Here is a 17,523-nt window from a genome sequence, read left to right on the forward strand (position 1 = left end):
CTTCGAAGGGCAATTCCGAGATGCCCGAGCCATGAGGACTCCTGATGTGGGAACGACCCATGAAGGGAATGATATTTTTCGTGAGTGCCTTGCGGGGATCGAAGATGGTCCCGATCCCGACGCCTCATTTATCTTCGATGAGGCCCAGAGGCTTCTCAAACAAGTAAGCTTTTGTCGTCATAATTACACTTCGAGTTTTATACTCTTTTTTCTAAGTCTGACTCTTTTTCTTTGTGTGAAGGCCGTGGCGCTTCATCGACAAGCATTTTCCAAATCTCGAGCCAAGTATGCCCGATGTGAAGCCGAACTCAAGAAGCTGGTGGAGGAGAGGGACGGCCTTATGCGCCTCTATGTACAAAAAGAGAAGGAGGTCAGAGATCTCTGAGCTGAATTGGCAAAGGCTCGTCAAGAACAGACTGAGCTTATTGAAAAGGTAATGTGGCCTTTGGGGGTCTGTTATGTCTTCATTCGATTTAGCGGTTAACACTTTAACTTTTGCAGGCCCAGCAGAAGGGCGAGTTGGTGGAGCAGCTCTGAGAAGAGCTCAAGGTAAAAGAGGCCGAGACCCTAGGGTAGAAGCAACACATGGACCGTCTCGCCTCAGAGAAGGATACACTTTGGGAACAACTAACTTCAATCGAACGCCAGCTTTAAAATGCAAGAAAGGAAAGCTTGGCCCGGAGCCGCAAAACCGAGGAGCTCGAAGCTAAATACGCCGTTGAGCTTGCGAAGGCCAAATCTGAGGCAGGGGCATTTGTGTCCTCGTACCGAGCTGACACCGAAGCTGCTAATGCTCGGGCACAAGAGATCTCCATTGCGGCTGAAGTTAAGTTATCATGTGCCCTCGACCATGCTGGCGATGGCCCCGGAGAGAAACTCTCGAGGAGTTTCACGCTCGTGCCTTTGACCTCTCAGTTGATATTGTAAAAGAAAAAACTTTGGAGAAAGAGGTTGCCGCTTTGCTCTCTAATGATGAGGATTCCGCTAGCGGATCTGAGAGCGGAGGAGATGAGGATGAAGTCCCCGAGGAGGAGTTTCCCGAAGACGCGACTCCCAAGGATGTGGCTTCCAAAGATGCGATTCCCGAGGATGTGGCCCCGAAGTAGAATAGGTTCCTTTGTTTTGTTTTTGTGTAAGGCCCTTTGTGGGCATTGTAAATACTCTATGTGAATATAAGGAATTCCCTTTCTTTTCACTTTATCTCCGATGTGCATTGAATTTTTCTTTGTCTTCATTTGTAGAAAATTTTGATGTTATAATTCTAATGATCAATTGAGCACTGGCTCGGGCTCAGAACATAACAAACCCTTAGGTTTTTTAGTGATCAATGGGTGGTCTCTGGACATATAATAGATACCTCTTAGGCTCTTTTGTTAATCCTCGAGCTATGCTTAAGTTGATTTGATGTGAGCTCGGGATGACATGACTCTTGAGTCCGAGTCGAATGAGAGCAAGGTCTCGAGCTCTACATGCTTTGGCCCCTAGGCTCTTTTATGTTGACCCTTAGGCTCTTTTAGATCAGCCCTTAGGCTCTTTAAGTTAGGCCAATTCGGCCTCTAAGACGGCTATAATATTTCCCTCTTTTCGGCTAAAAGACTTAGTGAAAATTACTTTATGCCTTAGCATGTGTTTTTGTACCCGTTGGGTTTTTTCGAGGGTTCGATCAATCGGAACCCCATTTGTAATCCATTTGTGTTACGATTATTGAATACCTCTTGAGGCTTTTCGAAGGGTGATGTTATCGAAGCCTTTAAATTGTTCGAGGGCTGATTTTATCGAAGCCCTTTTTTATTTGCTTTTGCCGAGGGTAGCCTAATTTAACAGATTTTTCAAAGTATTTGAAGGCCTTTAACTTATGGCGGAAGTCCAACGTCCCCGAGCCGCATTATTTCGGTTGTAGCCTTTTATATGATCGTAGCCTTTAATATGGCCATAGCCTTTAATATGGCCGTAGCCTTCGGGCATGCCTCTTGGACTTATTTCCCGATAACCTTTCGAACTTGTTCGAAAGGTTAGTACCCGAGTATGATAGTCTTGGCCTTTATGTCGAGGGGATGCCTCTTTGAGGTCTTATGAATTTGAGTTTGGATGACTCGAATGTGTTGACTGTCGATGATAGTCCGCGAGTATTCGAGGTGTATTCGTGCTTTGTCCCTTGAGCCGTTTCTCGCAAGATTACAAGTATGATGTTCGTATAGTAGTAAATTTCGTTGGGACACAAAGTGTTTTGACATAGAAAGCACGCTTCTATGAATAATTGATACATGCGTACATGTTTTGCCGTCGGGGTTCGACTATTCTACATGGACACGGTTCATCTGACCGTTTGGCCCATTACAAAGTTTTCCTATCGAGGTCCCCTTTGGCGTGAAGTATTTTCCTCGAAAATATCATCTCCGAGGGTGATGCCCCCCAGTATTCGAGTTTGATTGAAAAGAAGCCTTAGATACGGTTGAGTTCTCCTTAGGTAGCACATAGTTGTTGCCTTGTTAAAAACCTCGCCGGTAAAACCCATTTGGGACAAAATCTGATCTAAGGGAAAAAGAGTGCAACGCATGCTTTAAAACCTAAGGTCTTCGTGTAAAAAGGTGCACTCGATGTCTTCGATTGAACACCTGCAATGGGTTAGCTTTAAATTTGAATAGGACAAAAGGAGAAAGGCATACCTTAGTAGTAGCATCGTTTGAGTAGTGATCTATTCCAATTGTTCGGCAGTTGTTCACCTCCCATCGTGCTAAGTTTGTAAGATCCTTTACCGACAACTCCGATGACTCGGTACGGTCCTTCCCAGTTCGGGCCCAGTTTCCCTTTATTCGGGTCTCGAGTGTTGAGGGTGACCTTTCGTAGAACTAAGTCCCCAATTCTGAAGTGTCGAAGGTTAGTCCTTCTATTATAATATCTTTCTATTCTTTGTTTCTACGCCGCCATCCGAACAAGTGCAGCTTCTTGTTTTTCATCTAATAACTCGAGGCTAGTATTCATAGCCTCGTGATTTGACTCCTCCGATGCATGTCGAAACCTGGCGCTGGGTTCTCCGATCTCGACAGGGATTAAGGCCTCAGAGCCATATACTAAAGAGAATGGAGTAGCCCCCGTGCTGGACTTCGATGTCATTCGATATGCCCATAGGACCTCGGGTAGAACTTCTCTCCATTTTCCTTTTGCATCGTCCAACATTTTCTTTAGGTTTTGAATGCTAGTTTTGTTTGTTGACTCGGCATGTCCGTTCCCGGTTGGGTGGTACGGTGTTGATAATATCCCCTTTATTTTGTGTGCTTCGAGGAACTCCGTTACCTTGTTGCCGATGAATTGCTTTCTGTTGTCACATACGATCTCGGCGGGTATCCCGAATCGACATATAATGTGGTCCCAGATGAAGTCAATAACTTCTTTTTCTCTGACCTTCTCGAAGGTCTGTGCTTCCACCCATTTAGAAAAGTAGTCGGTCATAAACAGTATGAATTTAGCTTTACCATGGGCCGTTGGTCGAGGGCCGACTATGTCCATTCCCCATTTCATGAAAGGCCACGGGGATAGAACTGAGTGTAGTTGCTCTCCGGGCTGGTGAATCATTTGAGCGAACCTTTGACATTTATCACACTTTTTAACAAACTCCTTAGTGTCTTTTCCATGCTATCCCAGTAATACCCTGCTCTAATAATTTTGAGAATTAAAGACTCGGCGCCGGAGTGATTCCCACAAGTGCCTTCGTGGATTTCTTGTAGAACATAATCGGTATCCCACGGCCCTAAACATATCGCCAATGGTCCATCGAAAGTCCTCGTGTACAATGTTCCATCCTCATCCAATGTGAACCTAGCAGCCTTGGCTGGTAGAGCCCTTGACTCTTTATGATCCAATGGGAGCTTTCCATTTTTCAAATAATCGATATACTTATTCCTCCAATCATAAGTCAAACTCGTAGAATTTATCTCGGCATGACCCTCTTCGACCACTGACATCGATAATTGGACGACAATCCCCGGAACAATATCATCTTCTTCTACTTATGACCTCAAGTTGGCAAGTGCATCGGCCTCGCTGTTTTGCTCTCGAGGCACATGATCTAGGGTCCATTCCTTGAAGCGGTGCAGGGTTACCTGTAGTTTAACCAAGTACCTTTACATCCTACCCTCTCGAACTTCAAAACTTTTGTTTACTTGGTTCACTACCAACAGAGAATTGCACTTGGCTTCAACGACTTTCGCCCCCAAGCTTTTAGCTAGCTCGAGACCTGCAATCATGGCCTCATACTCGGCCTCGTTATTAGTTAACCTAGATGTTTTGATAGATTGTCCAATAATACTACCTGTTGGTGGCTTCAAAACAATGCCAAGCCCGAACCCTTTCACGTTCGAGGCTCCGTCCGTGAAAAGGGTCCATACCCCTGATGATGTACCCGATTTTAGCAGAAGTTCTTTCTCTACTTCGGGTACGAGGGTCGGCGCAAAATCGGCCACGAAGTCAGCTAAGATTTGAGACTTGATGGCCGCTCGGGGTTGATATTCGATATCTTACCCGCCAAGTTTGACGGCCCATTTGGCCAGCCGGCCCGATAGTTCGGGCTTATGCAAAACATTTTGAAGGGGATAAGTGGTCAATACACATATGGGACGACACTGAAAATATGGCTTTAACTTTCTAGATGCGCTTGTTAACGCAAGTACCAATTTTTCTAAGTGTGGATATCTAGTTTCAGCATCACCTAGAGTTCGACTTACATAATAAACAGGGAATTGCGTACCTTGCTCTTCTCGAACCAGTACCCCACTTACCGCTATCTCGGACACTGCCAAATACAAGTAAAGCTTTTCATCTACCTTCGGAGTGTGAAGTAGAGGTGGGCTTGATAAATATCGCTTTAAATCTTCCAATGCTTGCTAGCATTCCGGGGTCCATGTGAAATCCTTTTTCTTTTTGAGCAAGGAAAAGAATATATGGCTTCAATCCGATGACCTCGAAATAAATCAACCCAAGGCAACAATTCATCCTGTTAACCTTTGTACGGCTTTCACACTATCTGCGACAGTGATATCCTCGATGGCCTTGATCTTGTCGGGGTTGATTTCGATTCCTCGATTTGATACCATGAAGCCGAGGAACTTGCCTGAACCGACCCCGAAGGCACATTTCTCTGGATTGAGCTTCATGTTGTACTTCCTCAAGATTTTGAATGTTTCCTGCAAGTGAGTCAAATGGTCCTCTGTGCGCAGAGACTTAACCAACATATCGTCAATGTAAACTACCATTGATTTACCTATTTGTACCTCGAACATTCTGTTAACTAAGCGTTGGTATGTTGCTCTAGCATTTTTTAGCCCGAAAGGCATTACATTGTAACAATATGTTCCAATCTTAGTGATAAATGAGGTCTTTTCCTGGTCCTTCGGGTTCATCTGAATTTTATTGTACCCGAAGTAGGAGTCGAGAAAGGTTAGAATCTCGTGGCCGGCCGTGGCATCGATCATGCGATCGATGTTAGGCAAGGGAAAAGAGTCTTTGGGGCATGCCTTGTTCAAATCCTTATAATCTACGCACATTCTAAGTTTGTTTCCCTTTTTTGGAACTACAACTACGTTGGCTAACCATTCGGGGTATTTTACCTCCCGAATAGACCCTATTTTAAGAAGTTTGGTTACCTCATCCTTTACGAAGGCATGTTTTACCTCGGACTGGGGCCTCCTTTTTTGTTTTACCAGTTTGAATCTGGGGTCGAGGCTTAGCCGATGTGTTGTTATTTCTGGTGGAATCCCTGTCATATCTAAGTGGGACCAAGCAAAATAATCCATATTAACGATAAGAAATTGAATGAGTTTCTTCCTAAGTTCGGGGGTTAACCCCGTTCCCAGGTATACCTTTTTCCCAGGCATGTATTCGATCAGTATGACCTGTTCCAGTTCCTCGACCATTGACTTGGTCGCATCTGACTCTTTGGGAACAACAAAAGTTCGAGGAGTAAGGAAATTCTCTTCTTCTTCGATTACCTATTTCTCCAGTTCGGTCGAGGCTGGGGTTGGTGATTGTTATTTGGTTGTCTGCTTATCTTTGGTGTTCGATTTTTTCGAGGTCGAAGGCGCTGGTACCTGTATCACCTCTTTGACTGCAAACATCTCCTTTGCAGCGTGTTGTTCTCCATAAACTGTTTTCACACCATCTACTGTTGGGAATTTCATCATTTGATGAAAGGTTAAAGGTGCTGCCCTTATGTTGTGTATCCATGGTCTCCCGAGAAGTGCATTATACCTCATGTCGCCTTCGATGACATGGAATTTTGTATCTTGGATGGTCCCAGCCACGTTCACTGGTAGGATTATCTCCCCCTTTGTTGTTTCGCTTGCCATGTTGAAGCCATTTAGGACTTGGGATGCTGGTACAATTTGATCTTGAAGGCCGAGCTGCACTACGACCCTCGATCTGATTATGTTTGCTGAGCTATCTAGATCCACTAAAACACATTTAACTTGAATTTTATTTAACAAAAACAACAACAATAACAACAAACCCGGTTTGATCCCCAACAGGTGGGGTCTGGGAAGGGTAGTCTGTACGCAGACCTTACCCCTACCTAATGCAGGTAGAGAGGTTGTTTCCAATTGACCCTTGGCTTAGGAAGGGCAAGAAGAAGAATAGGAAAGCAAGGAAGGAAGAAAGATGGAAGAGAAAAGAAAAGGGAGATATAAAGGATAAGTAGTACCAAATAATAGCAACAGGGAATACAATACCTGAGGCGAACAAAACCACATAACGTAATAAAAATCTAAGAATATGAAGGGACATGCATGCTACTAAGACTATCGGTGAACAACTATAAACTACCTACTAACCTTCTACCTTAATCCTCGACCTCCACACCCTCCTATCAACGGTCATGTCCTCAGTGAGCTGAAGCAGCGCCATGTCCTGCCTAAACACCTCTCCCCAGTACTTCTTAGGCCTACCTCGACCTCTTCTCAAACTCTCCATGGCAAACCTCTCACACCTCCTGACAGGAGCATCAATGCTCCTTCTCTTAACATGTCCGAACCATCTCAGCCTCGACTCCCGCATCTTGTCCTCCACGGAGGTTACTCCCACTCTGTCCCGGATAGCTTCATTCTTAATCCTATCTCTCCTGGTACACCCACACATCCATCTCAACATCCTCATCTCTGCTACTCTCATCTTCTGCACGTGGGAGTTCTTGATTGGCTAACATTCAGCCTCATACAGCATAGTCGGTCGAACCACCACTCAATAAAACTTACCCTTAAGTCTTAGCGGCATATTCCTATCACACAAAACACCGGAAGCGAGCCTCCACTTCATCCATCCGGCTCCGATGCGATGTGCGACATCTTCGTCAATCTCCCCGTTAGCCTGGATAATAGACCCGAGATACTTAAAACTCGCTCTCTTGGAGATAACTTGATCGTCAAGTTTAACCTCTACGTCTGCATCATGAGTTCCATCACTGAATTTGCACTTCAAGTATCCTGTCTTGGTTCTACTCAGTTTGAAACCTTTAGACTCCAAGGTCTGTCTCCAAACCTCCAACCTCGCGTTAACTCCGCTACGCGTCTCGTCAATCAACACTATATGATCGGCAAATAGCATGCACCAAGGCACCTCCCCTTGGATGTGACGCGACAGTATATCCATCGCCAAGGCAAATAAAAATAGCCTAAGTGTCGATCCCTGGTGCAACCCCATCTCCAGAGGGAAATGCTCCGAGTCACCACCCACAGTCCTCACCCGAGTCTTAGCATCATCGTACATGTCCTTAATCACCCTAATGTACGCCACCGGAATGCCACTAACCTCCAAACACCTCCACAGGACCTCCACAGGACCTCCCTCGGAACATTATCGTATGCCTTCTCAATGTCAATAAACACCATATGCATATCCTTTTTCCTCTCCCTGTACTGCTCCACTAATCTCCTTACCAGATGAATCGCTTCCGTAGTCGAATACCCCAGCATGAATCCAAACTTGATTCTCGAAATTAGACACGCACCTCCTCACCCTGGCCTCCACCACCCTCTCCCAAACCTTCATAGTATGACTCAATAACTTGATACCCCTATAACTGTTGCAATTTTGGATATCACCCTTGTTCTTGTAAAGCGGAACCATCGTACTCCACCTCCATTCTTCAAGCATCTTCTTTGTCTTAAAAATAACATTAAATATCCCAGTGAGCCACTCCAAACCTTCCCGCCCCGCGCTCTTCCAGAATTCCACTGGGATTTCGTCTGACCCTGTCGCTCTGCCCCTGCACATCTTATGCATCGCCCCTTCCACCTCCTCAACCGTAATCCGCCTACAATACCCAATCTCCCGCCGGCTTTCGGAGTGCTCCAACTCACCCAGCACAATGCGTTTATCCCCCTCCTCATTCAACAGTTTATGAAAGTATGTCTGCCATCTTCTCCTAATGAGTGCCTCGTCCATCAACACTTTGCCATCCTCAGCCTTGATGCACTTTACTTGCTCTAAGTCGCGGGCTTTCCTCTCCCTCACCTTGGCCAACCGGTACAACCTCTTGTCCCCGACTTTGCTCTCGATCTCCTCGTACAAACGAGCAAACGCCGCGTTCTTAGCCGTCGTAACTGCTAACTTTGCCTCTTTCTTTGCCTTTTTGTAACACTCCCGATAAGTCCTTTTTTCCTCCTCGTTTGTACTCTCTACTAGCTTCAAATAAGCAGCTTTCTTAGCTTCCACTTTACCTTGAACCTCTCCATTCCACCACCAGTCCCCTTTATGACCCCCGGGAGAGCCCTTCATGACCCCTAAGACCTCTCTAGCAGCTACCCTAATGCAATCTGCAGTCATGAACCACATACTAGACGCGTCCCCCATACTCATCCAGGCCCTCATAGCCAACAACTTCTCCCCTAACTCCTGAGCTTTGTCCTTGGTTTCCTGCACCGCGCCCTCTTCCTCCTACTCCTCTTGATCTCCAGGTCCATAACTAGGAGCCTATGTAGAGTCGTGAGGTACTCATTTGGGATGACCTTGCAGTCAGTGCACAGACCTTTATCGCCTTTCTTGCAGAGAAGGTAATCAATCTGAGTCTTGCCCATTGAATTTCTGAAAGTGACCAGGTGCTCTTCCCTCTTCGGAAAACTCGAGTTAGCTATAACCAAATCAAAAGCTCTAGCAAAATCCAACAGTGAAATACCTCCCTCATTCCTATCCCCAAAACCGTACCCGCCATGCACATCATAATAAACCCTAGCACTAGCCCCAATATGACCATTGAAATCTCTGCCAATGAACAACTTCTCTGTGTGCTGGATACTACGCACCATATCGTCCAAATCCTCCCAGAATTGCTTCTTGACCTCCTGGTCCAAACCTACTTGAGGAGCGTATGCACTAATCACGTTTATAGTAAACCCACCAACTACCAGCTTAATACTCAACCACGAGCTCCCTGAGGTCCTGTCTACTAAAATACCTACCCCATTCTTGCCCTCAGCGCTCCCTGAGTACCATAGTTTAAACCTGTCTACATATCGTGCCCTAGTACCCTTCTATCTAGTCTCCTGAACACACGTTATGTTGATCTTCCTCTTCTGAAGAATCTTACCTAACTCTATAGACTCCCCATCAATGTCCCAATGTTCCATGACCCAATTCTCAGCCTAGAGGTTTTCTTACCCCCCTTCCCACCCCTGGACCCCACCCCAAGCCCCACCCGAGGACATGACCTTACTCTGACATTGTTCACTACCGCCAATATAAGCAAAAAGTATTAGGTAAACACTACCACCAATAACCAAAAACAAAAATAAAGGACTACAAGCTACGAACACGAGAGCTAAAAAAAAGTCAAAGGAGCGACTACAAGAACAGAAACGCGAGCAAGACTAGAACAATGAATCTACCACATCTACAAAACTACCCCTATGCAAACACAGAATCAAAATGAATAGATGAAACCTTAAGATTAAAACACTAGTAGAAAAGATAGAAAAAGCAATCAGTCCAATCAAAATTGCCGGCAAGGCAACAGTAAATAGATGTGCGTAGATAAAATTCAAGAAAGATGGAACCTGGATCACAGTTGGGGATGTCCGGACTGCTTGTTTTAATATGATTCAAAAGAGTTCTTTTCCGACCCAAAAATAGAAATTACCAGGGCATCATTGTGTGGCTGAGATATGCCTTCCGCTTCCTCGTCATTGAATTATAGGACGCCCTCGGGCACATAGCTCCGAGTCCGTTTTTCTCTGGTGATCGACACCTTGGTGCGTTTGAATATAGGCTCTTGAGGAACATCGACACTACCAACGATCATATGAATTACGTGTTGCGGTTCTTCCTGCTCATTTTTTTTGTTTGCATCTCTTTCCTTGAAGTGGTTCTTAGCTCGATCACTGAGAAATTCTCGAAGATGGCCCTCGTTGAACAACCTAGCAACCTCATCCCTCAGTTGCCTGCAATCTTCGGTTCTATGGCCATGTGTGCCATAATACATACACATCAAGTTAGGATTCCTTTGAGAAGGATCGGTTTGTATAGGCCTGGGCCACCTGGTGTCTTTGATTCTTCCAATAGCTAACACGATCCCCGATGCATCTACACTAAAATTATACTCCGACAATCGAGGTGCTTCCGTGGGGTCGGTATGTTTATCAATGCCATTCTTACTCATGAAACCCCGAGTGTTTTGACCTCGATTGTTTCTCCGACCATTCCGAATAGCGTTACGCCCCGAACAGTTATTTCTTCGATCAATATATGACTGATATTGTTCCTTGTTTGACCTTAATTCCCTGTCCGTATCCCTCGGAGGCTTAGCTGCCAATCTATTTGGATGAACTGAACCCGACGGGGCTCCCAACTGGTCGTTCTCGACCCTGATCTTCGATCAGTAACGGTTATGTACGTCTGACCACGTCCAGCTGGGTACTCGATCAGATTGTGCTTTAATTATCGTGACGCGATCGAACTCCGCTTATTCAAACCCTGCATAAAAGCCTGTACTGCCCAGTCAGCCGAGACCGGTGGTAATTCCATTTGCTCTATTTGAAACCTGGACACGAACTCCCTTAACATCTCATCGTTCCTCTGTCTTATCTTGAAAATGTCCGATTTCCTTGTCGCCACCTTTATGGCCCCAACATGTGCTTTCACGAAGGCGTCTGCTAACATAGCAAACGAGTCGATTGAGTTCGGGGGCAAGTTGTGATACCAAATCATGGCTCCTCTTGACAAAGTTTTCCCAAATTTTTTCAACAATACTGATTCGATCTCGTCATCATTCAAGTCGTTCTCTTTAATCCCGCAAGTGTATGAGGTAATATGTTCATTAGGGTCGATTGTCCCGTTGTATTTAGGTATATCGGGCACGCGAAACTTTTTAGGAATGGGCTTCGAAGCCGCACTCTGAGGGAATGGCTTTTGTATGAACTTTTTTGGCATCCAAACCTTTCAAGGTCGAGGGTGCCCCGGTATTTGATCAACACTGGAGTTATAAGTCTCAACTTTCTTGTCATTATCTTCAATCTTCTTCTCCCCAGACTCGATTCTCTTGGTGAGTTCCTCGAGCATCCTCACAATCGTGGGGTCAGTCCCCGAGCCATTACCGTTTGCTCTTTCCGATATCAGCTCAATACGTCGAATGTTTTCTGGTTCGACTATACTTGGAGTTTTGTGCTGACTCTGAAGCTGAGCGATAGCGACCTGTTGAGCTTTTAGCATTTCGAATATTACTTGGAGGCTGACACCATCGTCTCCTCTACCCTGTGTTCCTTGGCCACCAGATCAGGCTTCCCTACATACACTTCCTCCGAGGTTTGCGCCTAAATCCGCATCCAAAGCAATGTGCGAACTAACATCGACCGGTTCCCCATTTGGCGCTTCCCAGGGTTAATCAGTGGCACATCGGCCCCTATATTGTTGTTTTTCTCCATGAAATCCAAGACCCTCATCGTCGTGTACGGGTGCATTTTTGCGAGTTTTGACATGTTTTTATCCTGAAAATAAAAATTCTTGACAAGAACAAGTGTGAAAATAACGTGTGTTATTAGAATCAGTACCGAAATAATCACTATTATCTTGAGCCCCACGGTGGGCACCAAACTGTTTACCTCGAAGATACGAGTAACAATTAAATTTGATTTATGATTTTAAGGATATGTGATTTAGTTCAATACTAATTAATAACCAAGAAAACTAGCGTGTAGATGAAGGAAATAAGTAGAATCAAACCAGCGTGCAAGACAGTCTTAATCTCGAGCCAAAGTGACCTCGAGGTTGATAAGAACAGTAAAACAAGAACAATTAAATAAAGAGATGATTCTGATGAAATATAAGCCAAAAGTAGAGAGTATATTCTTTGTCAATGATTGATAATAAATACAAATAATTGGGGTCCCTTTTATATAATAGGGGAACCCTAAATAAGGTACATTCTATTTACAGTAAAGAATCTTATTGGGACAGCTGTCTAACCGTCTTGTACGGATTCATACAAATCTATCCCGGAATTTACGCCGCGATCTTAGGGGCGTGGCAGGAATCTTGCTCATTCTGTTACAAAGCTACAACGGCATTATCTCGAGGTCGGTCACGTTCGGCCCCGATATTCATCGATCTCTTCGATCTTCGAACTCTGTCATCGGCCTCGAACCCAGTATACTTCGGACCGAATCTTGAAGTAGTTCCTCGAGCCCACTAAATCGAGCATACTTGATTTTGACCGTATACAAAAGCAAAAGTAAAAATAATACTAGACTGTAATTGACTTGTACTCTAATTATAGTTACTATTCCACACGACATCACTTTAAGTGCAGAATTTTCGTCCCACAAAAACTCAGTCTCACTATTCACATGACTACAACACCACACAAAATTTCTAAAGAAAAACAAAATGGTAAGGTAATACTAGATTCTTTAAGTAACTTATGCCTGCTGACATTGATTCAACTTGATCTCCTAGCAAACAAGAATCTTGCTAGTTGCTACTGGATAAAGGCAAAGGACAAAAAGATTTTTTTAAAAAAGAAAAAGATGGTACAGGGAAGAGGGGAACAAGAAGAGTGCGGGGAAACCGAAGGTGTAGAAACGGATGAATCTTGTAAAGTTGGAAAATGGTCCATACACGGTTAGAATCATTGCCTAACATTCCCTCTCATCACTTTGGCATAAGTCAAATTTAAAACTCCTAAACACAAGATGGGTTTTTTCTTGGGGTTTTGACACAGTTACTCACAAAAATAAAACTATTTACCTTTGTCTACCCATTTATTTTTCTACCCATAAACTAATTACATTTTTTACCCATAGTAATTTTTGTGGGGAATTTTTTCTTTATTCTCCAATTCTTTTTTATTTCTATGCTTCTTTTCTTTCTTTCTTTTTCTTTTCTCCTTTTCTTTTTTCTCGTTTTCTTCTTATTTTTTTCTTTTTTCCTTTTCTCATTTCATTTAACTTCTTTTTTTAATATTCTTTTTCTCTTCATAATCTAATTTCATTTACTGTTTTCACTATTTTTTATTATTCTTTTTTTATATTATTACCAAAGAAAAATCAAATTGTGTACCAATTAAATGTAGCTAATACAACCAAAAAATATTATCTAACATATGATACCGGTATAGTATATAGCTATACCAACAGGGTATACAATACGCCAAGAGTTTAAAAGTTTTAATTCAATTATAAAATTGAAATAATATCAGTTGTCAATAAAAATTAAAAAATTTTAAAAGGATCTAAATGTAAGAGTATACCATTACGTTATATAGCATACTATAATTTATTTATTTTTTGCATTTTCAATTTGCCCCTCACGCTGGGTAAAAGCTTAAAGCAAATTAAAAGAGAAAAGGCAAGTGAATTTACGGGTAATAAGTATACTATTATAGTATATTTTATACTATTACAGCATACTGTTACAGTATACTGCATATTATTACAGTATACTATAACAATATATTGTATACTATAATAGTATACTGTTGCAGTATAACTATATACTCCTATAGTATATTGTATACTGTAGCGGTATACTGTTAGGTAACTGTGTTCTTCTTTGATTATTACAATATACCGTTGCAGTATATTGTAAACTATAATAGTATACTGTTGCAGTATAGCTATATACTCCTACAGCATATTGTATACTGTAGCAGTATACTATTGGGTAGTTGTGTTCTTTTTCGATTTTCAGCTGAAATTTCCAACTCAATCACCTCAAATCAGCTTCAAATGCTATCAAATTTCAGTATGAACTTCCATAAGGAATTATAAGCAATATTTAACAACACCCACTTTGAATCAAACAAGAAATCTACAAAATAAAAATTTTAAGTCAAGGCAAGAGCAAGAGCAAGAGCTAGGGAAAGAACAATCAAAAAAAAGTGGAGCAGAATTGAAACTAGCTAGAGGTCAACTTCTCAGATAATCAGATCTAATTTCTTTTTGAAGAAGGATATAAGGGAAATGGAAGAACAATTTTGTAAGAACAAATTACAAGTAAGTCAAGAAATAGCAAACAAGAAAATAATTCGAGGATCTGGAGTTACTAAAATTAAGACCAAGCTTTCTTTAATCTTGGGTTTTCACCCAAATTTCTCTGCTCCTATAGAGTCATCAACTACCTACTAGGGGTAACCTGAAGTTGTCCAAATTCTCAGTGTAGAAAGGTAATATAGCTTCTCATGCGGCTTTGGCTGGTGATACGAATCTCATTTGCATCAATGGGTGTTTCTACTCTTGGCTTTTCCACCTTCTGGTACCGATCCATCTATTATTAATAACAATAAATCAAGTCAAAAATTCAAAGAAGAAATTACCACTAATTCAGAAGAAAGAAGATAAATTTGGATTTGTTAGGAGTGTAAAATGGAAGCTAGGGTTTGAGAGATGGGATCTGGAACTTGAAGTTGTACCCTCGTCCAAATTCTCAGTGTAGAAAGAAGAGCTATTTTAATAGAATAAATAAATAAGCGGGTAAATAGTTTGGGCTGCATAGGTAGGAATAGTAAATAATTTGGGCCTGGGCACTAAAAGGTAAATAGTTTGAAATTAATGGGTATAAAGTGAGATTTTCTCTTTTTTCTTTAATTCTTTTACTGAAATTCATATCTCTGTCACTACTTATTGGGCCCATTTTGTATATTTGAATTTTTGGAAAAATATAGTCATAGTGATTTGATGCACATTACCACAAAAAATATAGGAACTTTTACTTTCCTATAATACATATGATACTTTATTACCCTCCCTAATCAAGCTTTAATTTAATTATATGGTCAAATATAATTTATTAATTATATACAAATTAGTTTTAAATTAGTATCCGTCTAAATTAGGAATTGAATAAGGAATCAATTATTTTCCATCGTTGTTCTCTCTCTCATGCGCTCTCTCTCCGTCTCTCTCTGTCTCTCTATCCCTCATTCTTTGTTCTTTCTCCAATTTTTCTTCATCTGATGTTCTCTACTTTTTATCCTTTCATGTTGTATATATTTTTAATAGAATTTATCAATGGATTTCAATCGTTTTACTATAGAGTTTTAACCTAGCAATTTCCTTTCATGTTGCACTATTGGTGTTCAAATTGGAATTATCAATCAATAAATTTTGAAGGTGTTTGACTCTCCACCATTGACAGCCATTAAAAAGCTTTAAAGCTTTGAAATCAAATTGGGGTTTTCAAAAACCATTATTTGTTTGGATTGGGTATTGTTGCAAACAATTGAAAATATTATTTGGAGTTTATATCTCAATTTTGAAGGTGTTTGGTGAAGATTGGACTTGATTTCGCTGGATTTCAGATTGAAACTCGAAGATATACTTACAAAATTGTAGTAAAGTTGTATTATAATTGTATTCTGTTGTAGTTATATATATTTGTTTATTTGAATGTTGTATGAAAGTTGAAAAATAGTTGTATAATATATGAATCGTTGTATAAAATTTGTATTTAAGTTATCAATACTATTTTTTTACATAAAGTTGTTGATATATATATTTTTTTATTTGAATGTTGTATGAAAGTTGAAAAATAGTTGTATATATGAATCGTTGTATAAAATTTGTATTTAAGTTATCAATACTACCTTTTTACATAAAGTTATTGATATATATTTTGTTTTACATAAAAAAGAAGAAGAAGAAGAAGAAGAAGACATGACATACAATATACTTACGAAATTGTAGTAAAGTTGTATTATAACTGTATGTAAATTTTATTCTGTTGTAGTTATATATATTTTTTATTCGAATGTTATGAAAGTTGAAAATAGTTGTATAATGTATGAATCATTGTATAAAATTTGTATTTAAGTTATCAATACTATCTTTTTACATAAAGTTGTTGATATGTATCAAAATTGTATTAAGAGAGAAAGTGCTGATTGGAGTTTTAGAGAGGAAGAAGCACACACCACATGCAAAATATATACAAAATCAGATACAAAATATACAAAAGACATATTGTATAAAATTTGTATTAAAATTGTATTTAAGTTGTATGATATTGTAGTTGTATTTAACTGGGTATACATAATGTATGAAAGTTGTAGATAAGTTGTATACTATATAATTAGTTAGATAAAATTTATTTTTACTGTGTATGTTGTTGTAGATATTCAAATTTGTATTAAATTTGTACGAAATTTATTTTTAATTTGCATGTTAATGTACCATACATTGTTGTTTTCTCAGTTGATTTATTAAGGAAAGAAAAGTAGAGAATGAATTCCAAATGGACTCATGTACACTGAGTCATACTTGTTTGAACGGAAAAACTTGAATATTAATAAGAATTGAATGATTTGGATGGAAAAATTTCGGATAGTATTCTCTTCTGCTGCACTTAATATCTGTAAAAATTACAGCAAAGGGGAGTTGTAAATGGGAGTGGCTACATATTTAACTTGAAGATACTTATGAAGTCCTTCCATTCCCAAATCCCTTTCAAAGCTGCTGCTTTTGTATCCTCCATATGGATAATCCGGATCAAAAGCAAAGTAACAGTTTATCCAGATAACTCCAGCTCGAAACGATATTGAAACTATATTGGCAATGTTCAAGTTATTTGTCATGGAAGGAGTCTTATTAAAAGAGGAATGAAGAGAAAATAGAAAAAAGATGTAACTAAGGGGTCATTTGGTAGGATGTAATGTATTAGCTTTGTGTATTAATAATACCTTGTTTGGTAGACATTTTGAACCTATGCATTACTTATGCAAGCATTAGTTATACATCCTATTTGGTATTATCCTATGCATAACTAATGCATAGAAAACCATGGTATTAGCAATGCAATGGGTTTAAATGCATGCATTAGCTTAGTTAAAGACAAAATTATCCTTCAAAGTTTATGCTTGATTAAAATATGCTAGCTATTATATTAATGCAAGTTTAAAATAATCCAAATAGTGAGAAATAAAATTATATCCCTAGTAAATAAATATATATATATATATATAATAAATATATATATATATATATATATATATATATATATATATATATATATATATATATATATATATATATATATATATATATATATATA

Source organism: Nicotiana attenuata, unplaced genomic scaffold (assembly GCF_001879085.1).
Source record: "Nicotiana attenuata strain UT unplaced genomic scaffold, NIATTr2, whole genome shotgun sequence".
Classification (NCBI taxonomy): Eukaryota; Viridiplantae; Streptophyta; class Magnoliopsida; order Solanales; family Solanaceae; genus Nicotiana; species Nicotiana attenuata.